At 34.4% G+C, this 10,995-nt stretch overlaps 1 long non-coding RNA gene across 1 annotated transcript; it reads left to right on the top strand.

The window, feature by feature from the left end:
* The first annotated feature begins 6,514 nt into the window (after positions 1-6,514).
* On the top strand, positions 6,515-10,057 carry LOC127951567 (uncharacterized). The gene is made up of 4 exons (XR_008152668.1): positions 6,515-6,575; positions 7,168-7,226; positions 8,010-8,102; positions 9,271-10,057. It is a non-coding gene; the product is annotated as an uncharacterized LOC127951567 (long non-coding RNA).
* Positions 10,058-10,995: the final 938 nt, after the last annotated feature.

Here is a 10,995-nt window from a genome sequence, read left to right as displayed (position 1 = left end):
CTGTAATAGTTGCATTTGAGACTCTCAGTTGTCCTCAATGTGAAAAAATGAATCTCAAAATCATTCCCTATAAAAAATGCAACTGCATTTTTTCCAGCCAACTAAACCTTTTGAGTCTTAAATACTAAGAAATGCAGTTTTCTTGAAACTACATAAAAACCCTTGTCAGACAAACAGAATTGAACATAAAAACCTTTGCCATACCCCAAATGTTGTCGCAACTAGTCAAACACAGTTGTCTGAACAAAGAATTTCATACTGCTGAAATGTTAAGGCTTTGTGAGTTCCCAGCGCCAATGCAGCATTAACAAATTATGCAGAGACTGTTATAGGGTTATTGTTTTGCTGTTTGCATGCTTCATTTAAACTTTTTCGTAGCTAGTCATTATTGTAAGTTGTTTGTTGTTCAGTGATTTAAAGAGCTCATCTTTTTTTTTACATTTGTTGATTGCCATCATTCTTGAGGTTTGTGTGTTGTTTATTTACAAGTGTGTGCATTGAAATGCTTTAATAATGTGTGGATAAATTAGCCCCCATATGTCTGCTATAAAACACTGAAAAAAGCATAACCACAAGATATATGTGTCCTGTAAGAACATGACAGCTCATGTGACTTCTCCCTGCTTTCACGCTGAACTATGTCTGAATTCTGTCATTTGTCTCTGTCTTTCGTAATCTGCAGCAAAACGGATAACCTTGTCAAGAAAATACTACATTGTGATACTTGGTTTTTTAATAAGCTTCTATGTTAATTGCACTATTATCACAGATTAGATTCTAAATATTTTATGTGTTCATTAACGCATTATGTGTGCCTCTATGCATGCTGCTGCATTGAAGTTGCATTAATAATTGAAATAAACCGTCAGTGGTTTGTGCGTATGACCTAGACAACCATCTAAATATATTATTCATACATCAAACATATTTGTGTCTGATTATGCGAGGGGAAAAAAACTCAAAGGGTGCAGTTGACTCAAATCCACTGTTTGAAGTCCTAGTATAGGAATTAAATATAAAGGATTTTCTGCAGCTGTGTCTTATACTTGTCTTTTTAATAGAATAGAGTGCTTTTGAATAGTTTATGATTCATATCTGAGGCTGCTATCTGGCTCAGCACAACTTTAACATCTTTCAGACATCTATTTCATGAATTATTCTTCAAACATAACTTGCATTGATGAAAAAAAAAAAAAACTGTCGTTAATGTCCCCACAAAAACAACTTCAAGCCCCTTATGTTAAATGATTAGTTAACTTCAGATACCGTTTTGGTTTGTTTCCTTGAGGCATTGTTAATTAAGCAATCAGACACACAATCAACTGTGTTTGTGTGCATCTATGTGATGTATCCAATTTGTTAATTAATTATTTAATTAAGGACTAGAGGGGCAGCTCTAGTGGAGATTTTCTATATCATACGGGATACCGCAGAGAGTATGATTATGGCACTGATAGCTGTTATTGACTAGAATCTCTTAATACAGACATCAATATGTCAAGTGAATAATGTATTCTCCTCTATTCCATTAAAGTGTTGAATTTTCTTGCAAGCAATTATATATCCAAGTTGGGGGCAAAGCTTAGACAGCTATGAAATATGGATCTCATGGACTCATTTTAAAACATCACAAATGCTCACTTTTACAAAATTAAAGCAAGATGGGAAGATTAATATTTGAAACCTGCCTGCCATTAATGTGTGAAAAATGAAACAAAACTCTTCTTACTTAAATATGACCCAAAGGTCTCATCCAAACCCCATATCTACTGTTGTAATTTAAAAGGTTTTACAAAAATTGTACCTTTGGTATCAATCAAACTATATTGTATCCACTCATGGACCTTCATAATTAGTTTTTGTTTTGTTTTTTTCTAGAAATCATTTTTGACTAAAATCATTCTAAATTTATACAAATTTGCCAAAAACTTTCCAAAATTATAAATATGAAATGGGCTTCATACCATGATTTCAGGTCTTACGATTTCATGATCTCCTTCGATATATGGCGGGTCAGGAAAGTGAAACTAAGCTCATTGTAAATAAGTACCATGCACATTTTTTGCAAAACCTAAAAAAAAAAGTATTGTACATGCTAAAACAAGCTAAAATGCATGATATATTGGCCATTGTGTTATGTTTTGCTGCATCTCACACCAGGAGTACAGCATTTTAAAAACACCAGCATGTTCTTTTTTGTTTTGCTCCTCTTTTGAACATTTACTGTTTTTGTTCATGTCCCTTACAAAACACACATTCTGTATATAGGAATATAGGCTACTGGAAAATATTATGCAATTTCTATAATGATAAGTTTGTTTATATAGGAAACTTGTGCTTACTTTTAATCTAGTGCAAAAAGTGTGCCAAGAAAATATTCCCCACACTACATTACACCACCAGCAGCAGTCTGAACCATTGATACAAGGCAGATCCATGCTCTGCTGCTCTGTTGTGCATTCTGAGATGCTTTTCTGCACACCTCAGTTGCAATGAGTGATTATTTGACTTACTGTTGCCTTTCTGTCAGCTTGAACCAGTCTGGGCTTCTCCTCTGACCTCTGGCATCAACAAGGCATTTTTGCCAGCAGAACCACTACTCACTGGATATATCCCTTTTTCAAACCAATATTCAATATTTTTTAAAAAAAACAGATATTCCTTATAATACATAAGTCAGTCATTTGTATATACAGGTGCATCTCAAAAAAATTTAATATCATGGAAAAGTACTCTATTTTTTGTAGTTTAATTCAAAAAAGCAATCTTTCTTCATTGCACACAAACTGAAATATTTCAAGAGTTTTTTAGTTTTAATTCTGATGGTTATGACTTACAGCTTAGGAAAATTACAAATTCATTATCTCAAAATATATATATATTTTCTCAAAGATCAAACAAAAAAAGATTTACAAAAGAGAAATGTTCAAGATCTCCAAAGCAGGTTTATTATTGCATTGTTAATTATGCACTCAATACTTGTTTGGTGCTCCTTTTGCACGAATGACTGCTTCAGTTCGGCGTGGCATGGAGGCGATCAGCCTGTGGCACTGCTGAGGTGTTATTGAAATCCAGGTTGCTTTGAGAATGGCCTTCAGCTCCTCTGTATTGTTTGTCAGATGTTACTTATCTTCCTCTTCACAATACCCTATAGATTCTCTGAGGTCCCGGTCAGGTGAGTTGGCTGACCAATCAATCACAGTAAAATCATGCTCTTCAAACCATTTGAAAGTGGTTTTGGCACTGTGGGCAGGTGCTAAAGTCCTCCTGCAAAATGAAATTAGCATCTCCATAAAGTTTGTCAGCAGATGGAACCATAAAGTTCTTCAAAATCTCCTGGTAGATGGCTGCATTGACTTTGGACTTGATAAAACACAATGGACCAACACCAGCAGACGTCACAGCACAAATCATCACTGACTTCAGAAACTTCACGCTGGACTTCAAGCAGCTTGGATTCTGTGCCTCTCCAGTCTTCCTCCAGACTACAGACCTTGATTTACAAATGAAATGCTACATTTATTTTCATCTGAAAAGAGGACTATGGACCACTGAGCAACAGTCCAGTTCTTTATCTCCTTACCCCAGGTGAAATGCTCCTGTAGTTTATTTTTTTATTTATTTATTTATGGTTCAGGATAGGCTTGGTTCTATGAATGTAAAAGCTGTAGCCTTTTTTTCTGAAGACGTCTGAGCGTTGTGACTCTTGTTGCGCTGACTCCGGCTTCAGTCCACTCCTTGTGAAGCTTGTTCCTGACAATCTTCCCAAGGCTGTGGTCACCCTGTTGCTTGTGTATCTTTTCCTACCACATTTTTTTTCACTCAAGTCAACTTTATATGAACATATTTTGATACAGCACTCTGTGAACAGCAGCCCTTTCAGCAATGACCTTCTGTGGTTTACCTTCCTTGTGGAGGGTGTTGATGATTGTCTTCGGGACAACTGTCAAGTCAGTATTCTTTCCCATAATTGTTGTTGCATGTATATATATATATATATATATATATATATATATATATATATATATATATATATATATATATATATATATATATATAATTTATATATACATTTTATAATTTTTTTTAATAAAACTTAAATTCCTTTAAACAAGGAAAATGCCCAATTACAAAATTTACATTAAGGGTAGCATGCATTATATATGCATTATATAGTTTTAACTGGAGTAAAATAATGTTAATTTGACAGATTTCTTTTTACATTTGTCAGCATCTTTTTGTGATGTTTTAATATAGCCACCTGTCCCCTGTACTTTCATCTTTTTCTAGGTGCCATAAAGTCAACATGAAAAGGCATGCGATATAGGTGCATATCTCAAAGCCACATCCCCTCAGGGCTTACAGTCTGTTTTTGAGAGGTCTCACTGTCTGGATTCATGCCACAATGTGTTGGCTCTCACACATCAAATTGAAAAATGTTTTGCCACGTATCTGTTGACCTTCCTGATTTACATTATGGTCCAATGAGACCAAGCGCTCGGGGGTGGCGGCGGCATGGAAAACACAGCACTAATGATCTATTTGTTTTTGTCTGGAGATGTGGACACACTCTTCACCCCTGCGTGAAGAGCTTCCTTTGATGAACCGATTCCCCCGTTAGATGCCTGTAATGAGCTCCACGGTCACTCCATGAAGCAGGTGATTTAATTGTTTATTAATGAACGTTTTCTCAGGGATGAGAACAAAGTAAATTATAATGCATAGGCAGCACTATGTCTCTTTCGTGTGTATGAAGAAAGGTGTAATGGAGGAGGTTGCTGCCTCATGATTTTTTCCCATTCTGCAATGCATGTGGAAATGAGGACATGGGGGAGGGGAAGTACTACAAAGTCGCAAAAAGTTAAATTCACTGTGTTTTCTAACTTTACCCTGCTTGTTAAAAGTATCAAGAATAAAGGATTGATTATTCAGTACACAATGGAACTGATTTTTGTCATCAACAGTTCTGCAGTTTAATAATTGAATAATGTATTAATAATAATATTTGCTGCAGTAGCCTCTACAGTATAATCTCAAGTGTAAAGCATCTGAAAAAACAGGGTTCTGTTTTTCAAATACAGGTCAGTGCTATAAATACTTTATTTTTAATTAGAATTTTAATTAGCTCATAGCAGTTTGGGGAGTAAATAACAAAATGTACACTCAAAAAAATGAAATCTGGGTGTTGTTCGATAAAAATAAATAGAGCATTTTGAAACAAATACAATTAATCAGTTTAAGGGATGTACACAATTATTTTAAATCAGTCTGAACTAAATCCATACATCCTTAAAAGAGCTTAATTCCTTTGTGTCGAAACAACGAAAAAGAATGCTTCAAGTCAAACTACTACTTTTGCGCATGCGCAGATGACAGGAAATCCACGTGACCTCGTCAGTTATCGCGGGCGCCATTAACGTGGTGGAGTCCATGGTGGAAGGCTGTAGAATTGGTAAGTTCAAAAATCCTTTATCATCTTTGTCTGCATTGTGCTAATAGAGAGTAAAAATATTTAAATCAATCAGAATTCAACATTAAGCGTATATTTGACCGCTTATTGGAATATTTGAACAACTCTATTAGTCACATGCTCATACTCGATAAAACATAGTAAATCGATATAAACGCCTGCATGTATGTATATAATTTAACATTCATGCGGTAATCGCTTAGTTCTAACTCCTGTTGCAAGCGTTATTTTACTAGATTGTTTCAGTTAACGTGGCTGTTGTTGAGCGTGCTGTAGATGCTTCTGTACAAAGACGATGTCAATGTAATAACAATGATATGCTTGATGTAAATCAACAAGCAGCCAGGCGGCGTGGAATACAGTATAGAGCACATGCGCATTAGGCCTGTGTCATTTGACTATGATCGCAGAGGATTAGGGTGCACGCGTTTTAATTAACATAGATGAATACTGTGACCGTATGTGATTCCCTCACTCCTGTTACATGTTCAAATTCGTAATGTTTTATAGTTATGATCTTAAACGTGATATACTTTAAACTTATCACTGTGTGTTATAATTGCTACTGCACATTATTGTATTACGTTTTATTATTGTTACAGTTGCTGTAATTAAATGAGCATGATTTAAAGACAAATTGATATTTGTTTGGATGAAATATAATGATCGAAACTTGCCTTCCGGACATGCATTCACATTTTATATTGATTTCAGTTATAATGCTTATTGCACAGAAAATGCGACATAAATCTTCGGTTTCCTGCTAGAGCAGGATGGTCCGTTTTCTCCAGAACTGTTTGTGTAGCAACACTAAACATTTGGAAATAATAACACAATCATAGTTTAATTGAATGCCCTACATCTCATGCTAATTATATATATATATATATATATATATATATATATATAAAAATAAATATATATAAAAATAAATATATATAGTTTTACAGAGCTGTTGAGCATGTAATAGGTGAAGCATCTGTACAGGTAAATACAAAAACACTGAAAATTTGTGTAAACATTTTTTTTTTTTTTTTTTTTACAGGTTTTTACAAGAGCTCAAAACAGCTTCCTATGCTTGGGTTGTAGTCTACTTTTTCACGTGGTAAGTTGTATTAAGGGATATTCTTAAATGGGTTTAGAAAAATGGCTCATTATTACTGTAAGAAGAAAGTGAAGTGACATTCAGCCAAGTATGGTGACCCATACTCAGAATTTGTGCTCTGCATTTAACCCATCCAAAGTGCACACACACAGAGCAGTGAACACACACACACACACTGTGAGCACACACCCGGAGCAGTGGGCAGCCATTTATGCTGCTGCGCCCGGGGAGCAGTTGGGGGTTCGATGCCTTGCTCAAGGACACCTCAGTCGTGGTATTGAAGGTGGACAGAGAACTGTACATGCACTCCCCCCACCCACAATTCCTGCCGGCCCGGGACTCGAACTCACAACCTTTCGATTGGGAGTCGGACTCTCTAACCATTATAACCACTCATAACCATAGATAATGTAATTTTCTGATTTCATACAATTGATAGTTATTTTACTAGATTGTTTCAGTTATAAAATTAGCCATTTCATTCAGGCGACTGCTGCTGAGCATTCTGTAGGAGATTTCTGTTCAGGTAAAGATGAGAACACTGCAAATTTATGTAAAAATGATTTTTATATATTTTTATTTTATTTTACAGTTTTTACAAGAGCAATAAACAGCATCCCATGCTTGGGTTTTAGTGAACTTTTTCATGTGGTAAGTTGTATTATTGATGTTCTTAAAGGGTTAGTTCAGCCAAAAATTCTGTCATTAATTACTTACCCTCATGTTGTTCCAAACCCATAAGAATTTTGTTCATCTTTGTAACACAAATGAAGATCTTTTGATTAATTCTGAAAGATTTCTGTCCTTTCATGAACAGCGACACAACTGAGACTTTGATGCTTTAATAAGTTCGATGTTCGAAAGTATGATGAACAGATTTAATTTAGGCTTTTACTTGCATACAAACATTCATCAGCAAACATAAACAGGTCAACTGAACATGCTTGATGCCCAAAAACAGAAGATCAAACGTGCTTCGTAACGAGAATGAACCTCATTGGTTCTTGCATGTCAAACAAACATGCTTAAGCTTCCGTTCACCAAAACTGATATGCGAGTTGATGAATGTTTATATGTGAATAAAAAACTTAATTAAATCTGTTCATAATATAAAGCGAGTCTTCAGAAAAATTTGACTAAACCACTCAATTCATATGGATTCGTTTTATGATCTCTTTATGTACTTTTTGAAGTATCAAAGTCTCAGTTGCATAGCTGTTTATGGAGGGACAGAAAACTTTTAGAATTCATCAAAATAAATCTTCATTTGTGTTCCAAAGATGATCAAATGTCTTCCAGCATGACACGAGGGTGATTAATTAATGATATAATTTGTATTATTGGGTGAACTTTCATACAGATTGTATGTACTATTATACTTGGTTATCGATATGCTATGGTCAAATAATCAATGTTTTTGTGCCTTTTTTACAGAATAACAGCATAGACATGGAAAGAGAATGCATCCTCAAAGCAGTGTGTGTATACTTAAAGGAGGACCATCTACAGCTGTTCTAGGAGTACAATGTAAGCAAAAGCTTTTCTCTTCTTCACTTTCATGTTTACATTATGTTTTGTACGCTTGTTACAGGTTTCATATGTTTACTAGGGGTGCAACGGTTCTCTTTAAAAAATCGAACCATACCGTTCTCTACTTACGGTCCGACACGCACTTGCAACGTGGTCCACCTCGAATGACCATGCATCTGTAGGCTAATAAGGTTTGTTTAACATAGTAACGTGGAAAACAGACAGAGCTTATATAAATGTATGTTTCAGTCGATGGCTGTGCATTCTGGCTTTCCAAAACGTTACAAAAACGATAAGCAAAAAGCGTGGACCAAACAGTTACTCTTTGTAAACTTTGTTCAGTGCGAGTGCCATCCGTATGCTGCTCTAACATCCAGTCATGAACGCTGTTGCTATCTTTGTTTAAACTAAACTTATTTAAGCCTTGCTAACTTAAACATTCAGGAGCAAGACGCAAAAGAGAACTGTGAGATGATTTGTGAGTGCGCTCATCCAAAGCGTGCACATGCTTTTTTCAGAAAACGTGCAAATACTGAGTTCTCTTTCAAGTCTTGTGCTTCAGAGGCCAAATTCATACAAAAAATATCAATATGCCCGTCTTGATGAGTATCCAAGCAACTATTGTCTGTTATGTCTTAGGTGAAGTTATATTAAAAGAGAAAGACATCATATGTTTAACAGTATGTACTGGATCGTGAAAAAAACTATTCCTGCTGCCTGTGTTTTTAATGTTAAATCGTACAACAAATGACAAAGAAATCACTAACTTCTCTTGAATGAATAGCTTGTTACTTCAATAATGATTAATCTTTAATTTATTAAGTGAAGATGATATGCAGTTATTTTATATTTGATTATCCATTTTCTGTACCTAAAAAAAAAAACTACTGTGAGAAACCTGAAAAAACTGAAAAGCACAGTTTATTTTATTTGAATCTTTGATCTATTGTATTAATTTGTAATGTTGCTTGTAGTTTGATTATTTGTTATTTTCTTACTTTTTATTTTACAGTAGTCCTATTTTCCCTGAACATAGCACATAATGCACCGTACCGTGATACGAATCGAACCGTGAGCATTTTGAACCGTTGCACCCCTAATGTTTACTGTCATTAATAAATATTGTTGTTTTACACGTGAAACACATTTTATTTTTCTTGCACAGGATTGCGACTGGGTGAATGCTAAAGAAGCCATAGAGCAGATGGTAAAGGGGATCTACATCGTCCAATCCGAAGGACACCAACCAGGGGATAAAACTGTGGACGTTGGTATCGTGATTGAAGGGACTGAGGTTCTCTGCTCTTTGAAGAATGTAGCTGTAGCAGTGGCCATGGCTTGGACTTACCCACGAGAACACAAAGCTACATTTGAGGTCATCCGGAATGTTTTCTTTAACTTGGATGGACAAAAACTTTCACCAAAGGAATAAGCCCTCAAGAACAAGATGCTTGAGTAAGTTACCTAATGTGTGTATTCTCAAAAGACTAAATCTTGACTTCAGAAGGTATTAGCTGTGAATATACATTGAAATATCAATATTGTTCATCTTGGATGATATTTTTTGTATTTTTTCACCTGAAAATTTGCCTTGAAATAAGAATAAAGAGAAACTTGTGACATTCACTTTGAGAACATTTTATTTTTGCATTAAATTACATTTTGATAGACATGCCAATAATTAAACATTTGTTTGAAGTAAATAAAGTTGTACAATTAACTTAACAGTAGTAGTTGACACTATTTCTGTTAAAGTGATTAAGATTAATTGGCTCAACAAGATTAAATAGTTTACAGAAATTCCGAAATAATGATTAAAATGAAAATGATTTGATCTTGTTGGTTCAAAATGAATTTTGCTCTTGGGTTCCATTTGCCTAAATTAAGTTGAGACAACACCATTCAAATGTGTGGAAATAGGTGTCATAATTATATTAAGTTAGACCAACGATTTATTTTTTTGAGTGTAGTAACACTAGTAACTTATACAACTACAGCAGTGTAACAGCATCTTAAAACAGAACTGTAAAAATGACTGTGATTTTAGCAGTAAAAAACTGTGAAAATGCTACAGTATAAACCATGGAAAAAATGTAAACTGACATTTCTAGACATTCCAGAATTCTCTACGTTACATTTTAAATTTTGTTTGAATTTGATGTTTTTTTTTTTAATAACTGTTTCTTCATATTTTTTTCTAATCTATTATGTTTATTAGGGTTGTATGTTACATATAATGTTGTTAAATGAATTTTTATTGCATATTTCAGTTTAATCAGTGTCACCACGATGGTGTTTAGTGCTTGTGTGAATGGCACTCTGCACCTTCTATGTATCATGTTATTTAAAAGCTGCTTGTGATGGGCTTTGTTTCATCATGTGACTTTCTCATTACCACCTGCTTTTGGTGGTTACCAGTGTATTACAAAGGTACAAAACAGATTTCAGTACTTCAATAAGTTGGTTTATTAATATTATCTCAGTTAAATTATGGTATTAAATGTACATTTAAGGTAAAACCGTTAAACCTAAAATGGTGTTAACTTATTTTTTACGGTATAAAACTGTTAAACCTAAAACGGTGATACCGTATTTTTTACAGTAGAATTCTGGCAACCACAGCTGCCAGTTTTTTTTTTTTTTTTTTTTACTATATATTTTAAGGATATTTTTTTACAGTGAGTGTTGATTTCCAAGAAACAAGCCTGCAGGTATGGGCACTTAAAGTTGCAGTCTATAACTTTTTTTTTGGTTAAAAAAATATGCTAAATCAAAATTTGAGCAAGTTAACCAGCCAGTGCTCAAAACTGTCATTCATTCATAATCTTATAATAATGTTTTCTAGTTTGAGTGGTACGTTTTCACATGAAATTTGAGCATGCTGCAACGT

Source organism: Carassius gibelio, chromosome B2 (assembly GCF_023724105.1).
Source record: "Carassius gibelio isolate Cgi1373 ecotype wild population from Czech Republic chromosome B2, carGib1.2-hapl.c, whole genome shotgun sequence".
NCBI classification, from domain to species: Eukaryota; Metazoa; Chordata; class Actinopteri; order Cypriniformes; family Cyprinidae; genus Carassius; species Carassius gibelio.
Note: the sequence above shows the minus strand (reverse complement) of the source record. Positions and strands in the feature narration are given on the sequence as shown.